General features: G+C 49.3%; 1 protein-coding gene across 1 annotated transcript in view; it reads left to right on the top strand.

Annotated features, from left to right (window-relative positions):
• The first annotated feature begins 5,111 nt into the window (after window positions 1–5,111).
• The window catches only part of LOC119954400 (leucine-rich repeat-containing protein 3B-like), a 78,018-nt gene continuing 77,129 nt past the window's right edge, over window positions 5,112–6,000 (top strand). Inside the window, 1 exon segment of the mRNA XM_038779598.1 lies at window positions 5,112–5,213. The gene's annotated coding sequence lies outside the window, so the exon portion shown is untranslated.

Raw genomic sequence — 6,000 nt, 5'->3', positions numbered from 1 at the left:
GTCTCTCTCAGGGCAGAGGCATCACCAGTGACACCCCACCCCCTCCGGATCACACGCTGCCTCCTCTTGGTGAGGTTGGCAGCACTGACTGGCTCTGCCACCTCCTTCCAGGTGCTGTTCAGGAGGGTGGGCTTGAGTCTCCAGCCCACCCTGGGGAATGGGTGCCCCTCCTCTCCTCATTGGCATTGAGCAGTGGGTCCACTTCAGACTCCTGAAATTGGGGGCTGGTCTTCTCTGAGCCGTCATAATGGCTGGAATGAGTGTGTGGTCAGTGAGAGCTTACAAGCTGGGCTGAGAATTGCTTCCATTTCTTGGCGGCAGAGTGCTGGCCCATTTGCATGTTTTAATTTACGGAGCGAATAGCGCGCCCAATGAGAATACGAATCACACGCTATTTAGTTCTAGCGGAAAACTTAGGGCTGGATTCTCTGATTTTGAGACTATGTGTCTAATCTTACGACCAGAAAGTCAGTGCCGCCCCCACACCGATGCTCCGCTGGTGGGGGGGGGGGGGGGGGGGGGGGGGGGGGGGGCTAGAAGCCGTGCCACGTAAAGCCTTACCTGCAGATACGGACGAAGAATTGTTGGGCCCATGGCCACCCATGCGCACGGCGGCGACCTACAGCAGTCACGATGTACAACATGGCATCGGCCACGCGTGGACCTGCCAGATAGATGGCGCTGGACCCAGCCGCCGCGCGAGGTTGACAAAACCTCAGACCACAAGCGATCCACGCCGTCAGAAAGTCGGCCATCGCGGGTGGAGCATCGGAGGAGGGCCGTCAGGTGATGTCCCGAGGCCGTCTCAATGGTGAGCGGCCTACTCATCGATGATGGTGTTTTGGAGGGGACGGAGCATCCAAAAACAGGCGCTGCCCCCCCCCCCCCCACCCCCGATTTCGGCGTCAAAAGAGATTCTCCGCACAATCGCCGAATGCGTTTCCGGCGTCGGCAATCGGAAAATCCCGCCCTTAGTGTCCCAAATGGAGAATCCAGCCTGGAGAATTTAGGGAAAGTAATGCCATTGAATGTCAAGGGGTTATGGTTAAATTCTCTCTTGTTCAATATGGTCGCTGCCTGGCACTCGTGTTGCACGAATGTAACTTGCCACTTATCAACCCAGACTGGGTATTGTCCAGGCCTTGCTGCATACGGGCACAAACTGCTTCAGTATCTGAGGAGACGTGAATGGTGCTGAACATTGTACAATCATTAGAGAACATACTCACTTCTGACCTTATGATGGATGGAAGGTGATTAATAAAGCAGCTGAAGACGGTTGGGCCTTGTTTACTACCCTGAGGAACTCCTGGAACAGAGATGACTGACCTCCCACAACCACGACCATCTCCTTTTGTGCTAGGTATGACTGCAAACAGTTTCCCCCCCTGATTCCCATTGACACCAGTTTTGCTAGGGCTCCTTGATGCCACATGCTGCCTTGATGACCGTCAATGAGCAGGCTATTGCTTTGTAAGTGTTATTTGATAGCACTGTTGACAAGACTTTCTATTACTTTGTTGATTGGCTTTTTGTGAACAGGATGTACCTGGGCAATTTCCCTCATTGCCAAGTAGATACAAGCGTTGTAGCTTCACGGAAACAACTTGGTTCGGTGCATGGATCTAGTTCTGCAGTGGCACAGGATATACCCAGGGATGCTGATGGTAGTGTCTGGGACATGGTCTGTAAAGTATAATTCCGTGGATGTCACTAAGTCAGCTTTAGGTTTGACCAGCCTGTGGGACAGGTCTCCCCAGATGTTAGAAAGGAGGACTTTGCAAGGTTGACACGGTTGTTGTTTCTGGTGATCCATCTGGTTTCACTCCTTTTAGGCATCATAGCAGTTTGATACAACTGGGCGCCTTGCTAGGCCATTTCAGTGGCCATTTAAGATTCAACCACATACCTGAGGGTCTGAAGTCACATGTTGGCCAGACCAGGTAAGGATGGTAGATTTCCTTCCCTAAACTGCCATGGATTTGAACCTGTGTCCCCACAACATTAGTCTAGTCTAAAATCAGCAGAGGCCCTTTGAAATGAAAAATGAAATGAAAATCGCTTATTGTCACGAGTAGGCTTCAATGAAGTTACTGTGAAAAGCCCCTAGTCGCCACTTTCCGGCGCCTATCCGGGGAGGCTGGTACGGGAATCGAACCCTGCTGCTGGCCTGCATGGTCTGCTTTAAAAGCCAGCGATTTAGCTAAGTGAGCTAAACCAGTAAATCAGATGTTGTGTATCATGTCCACTTTTATTTGATAGCATTCCCCATAGCAGCAACAAAAAAGCCTCCTGTTATAAATGCTGCCTCTTCCAGTAGGAATAAAATTCTTCTGATAATGAGATCTCCAGATTATCCCAGTCCTAATTCTGGTATCACCAGTGTAGCCATCTAATATGGCCACCTGCAAAGGACCATGGGAATTGCGGTGAACTTGGACAGACCTGACCGAATTAAAAGTCAGCCACCATTTCTCCCAGGACAATAGAATTCGAATCAAGGAACCACAACAGTAGCAGATAAACCGGCGCCATTTCCCCTTATTTGGAAAGGCCTACATGCCTGGGACAATGACAGCTAGGATCTGCCTAGCCACCGAGGTATCCGCCCCTTAATTGGCCAGGATCAATGAGGGCGATCAAAACTCTATTGATCCATTGGATCTGGAGTTAGGACCATCCAAAAGGACGCGAAAGAGTAGAAGGATAAGACTCCCTGCACACTAGGGATCGGCCTCTTTTGGACCGGCCTGAGTGCGACCAATTGCAGCATATCAACTAGCCAAGTTCAAGGACCCGCAATTGCTACCTGAAGGACGAGCCCAGCTGAGATGAACCTGACGACTTCCAACCGACCCACGTGGGCACAGATAAAGGCCTTATCTCCCGCACAGAGCCGGTCACCCCGAAGTTAAGTAAAGATCATCTTAGTTATTAGGTCTAGTTTAGTGCGTAGCCGCATGAATCATTGCATTAGAAATAAGTCTTGTGTTTGTTAATAAACTGTCTTTTGAACTAATATGCTGGTTGTGTGGTCATTCAGTCAATATAATAAACAGCTTGTGGTTCACATAGAAATAAAGAAGTCAACACCAATCAATGCATAACTTCCACCGATCTCCTCATATCCTATTAACGTTGTTTTCTCTCCTATTATTTATAACCTTAGTGTTGTCATGAAACTCTGGCCTGTGACACTTTACCAAATTATCTAAAATAAAAGCAGCAAAATACCCAGCAACAAGTATTCTTGCTGTCTACGGCAGAACAGAGATGCCGCATGTATTAATGAATACCTAATGTGACCATTTGGGTCTGTTTCACAATTCCACAAGATCATGGCTAACCTGGATCTAGATCCCCCCCCCCCCCCCCCCCCACACACACACACACACACACACACCCACCCCTAATTCTAAATATGCAGTTGGACATCTGTACAAGGCAAAGGGTGGCAATACTTGTCCTAGATCCTTCTCCTCTAAGGGGACAAAGTTTGAAAATTAGAGCGCGCTATTTAGGGAATGGAATCAGAAAGCATTTATTCCACACACTGTGCCATAGATATCTGGAATTCTATCACCCAAAAAGATGGGTCAATTGAAATTTTCAAGGCTGGCTCTGAAAGGTTTGTGTTGGGTAAACATATTGAAGGATAAAAATGTGAGTGTAGTTGAGATACAGATCAGCTGTGATCACATTGACTAGTGGGCCAGGCTTGATGGCATTACTGGCCTATCCCTGTTCCTACGTCTCTCCCCTTGCTAACTTCAAAATTGTTGTCGATAATGATAATGTTCAATATTTTAGAGTCATAGAGGTCGACAGCACAGAAAAGCCCATCGCATTCGCACTGGTCAAAAACAACCACCTAAGTATTCTAATCCAATTTCCCAGCACTTATAGAGTTATCTAGCCCCTGTTTAACCAAGAATCTGGACTAGAATTCCTACAATGCTGAAAGAGGCCATTCAGCCCATCGAGTCTGCACCGACCCTCCGAAAGAGCATCCCCCCCCACCCCACTAATCTGCACATCTATGGACTGTGGAGGGAAACCGGAGCACCCGGAGGAAACCCACACAGACACGGGGAGAATGTACAGACTCCACACAGTCACCCAAAGCCAGAATTGAACCCGGGTCCTTGGTGCTGTGAGGCAGCAGTGCTAACCATTGAGCCACTGTGCTGCCTATTAGAGACATCTTTTAAATAGGCTCCCAGTCTCTCTAACTGAGAACGAATGATAAATTGACTCCTCCTGCACGGAAAGATTCAATGGTTCATTGCGTATCTGAAAGACGGATTGCTTGGCTGTGAAACACTTTAAGATGTTTCCTGGAGACGCTATAATATCCTGTTATGAACACAAGCTTTTTTTAAAAAAAAAAGCTATAAATGGGAGGATACTTAATTTTTCCTTTGTAAATGTTAAAACATTTGCATATTTTAAAACTGCAGTGAAGCACTGGGGATGGATGGAGGAATAAATAGACTTTCCCTCCTCCCAGTCAAAGGATAAATTGCACGCCCCAGTGAGTTTAAAGAACCCGTTTGACAGGGCGAGTGTATATTCCTGGACTGTCCCAGATGTTGGTGATTCCCTGCTGGTGCTGCCTGTGCAAGCAGGAGGTAGGTGGAGATTCCCCTGCAGCCTTTGTAGCAGTTTTTTTGTTTTGCGATCGAATTCAGACACACACACACACACATACACACACACGAGCAGTCACAGTCTGCAGGAGGCAAAAATCAGCCAAGGGTAGACAGGCAGAGAGAGAGAGAGAGAGAGGAGAGCGAAAACAACAGGAGACAAAATGCACCAAGACTTCCACTACGGCGAGTGAAGGAAGCGTTGGACTGGGGCAAGTCTGCAGAAAACAACACGTAGTCTCTCTCCTGGCTTGGGAGGAGGGGGGTGAAAAAGTGAAGGAAGGTACTTGAAGGAAGGAAAAGGATGTTGAAGTGAGACGGATAACCAGTGGCAGCTGGGGGGGGGGGGGGGGAAGGAGAGACTCTCCTGTCTACAAATCGAAGGACTGGGGAGAGAAAGGCAAAAGAAATGAGCAATCAGCAAGATTAGGCATATTCATTAAAAGGGAGGGGGGGGGGGGGGGGGGGGGGGGGCAGCAAGCCTGTTGCTATCCTTGTTCATCCGACCGCCTTTTCAGTCCTAACGCTGCTTCCAAAGGGGGTTGAGAGTTGTGCATTGTCCAGGTAAGTGATTAGCATCTCGTTTTATTTTCCTCTCTCCGTTATTGTGTGTGGGTGTGTGTGTGTGGGGGGGGGGGGGGGGGGGCTACAGACAGGACAGGGCAGCATTTCCGGACTGTCTGCTCCTGTACCCCTCTGGCTTTGCTGCTGTACTTTTCAGGCAGATGGACGGTGTTGCTGTCTTGTCTCAATGGCAATGAATGTGCCATTCATTCCCCCCCCCCCCCCCCCAATCCCCGGGGAAGGTGAGAATGATACTTTAGTGAAATGAGGTGTTGGGGGTTCCCCACCCACCCTCTGCAATATGTGGGTTTTGCTAAAAGCAGCGGCTGCTGCCGGAGCGAATCCTCCTCAATTGTTCTCATCCTTCATTGAGAATTTTTTCCATGGACCCAAATCCACAACTTAACAGAAATGACTGAGAAACGCGCGACCTCTGGAGGAGAACGCCAGCTGTGCGGGAGTTGGAACCTTTTTCTTGTTTTATATTTTTTTCAACTCCTTCTGAAGATTGTGCGTTTATGTTTTGATCCTGACGCCAGTCCTCGCTCTATCTCACATCGTGGGCACGTCCCGAAAGTGTTGCAGGCAACGGATTGCTTTCTTACAGAGCAATTGCTCTGTGAGAGGGTCAGTGTGAACCTGACCCCCTCCCAATCCCCTCCCACCCCCATCCCCTCCCCTCCCCATCCCTCCCCCTCCCCATCCCTCCCTCCTCTCCCTCCCACCCAATCCCCTCCTCTCCCCTCCCACCTCTCCCCTCCTCATCCCCTCTCCCGCCTCTCCCCTC

The sequence above is a fragment of the Scyliorhinus canicula genome, chromosome 19 (genome assembly GCF_902713615.1).
Source record: "Scyliorhinus canicula chromosome 19, sScyCan1.1, whole genome shotgun sequence".
Classification (NCBI taxonomy): Eukaryota; Metazoa; Chordata; class Chondrichthyes; order Carcharhiniformes; family Scyliorhinidae; genus Scyliorhinus; species Scyliorhinus canicula.
The sequence above is the reverse complement of the archived record's forward strand: the minus strand, read 5'-3'. Positions and strand labels throughout refer to the sequence as shown.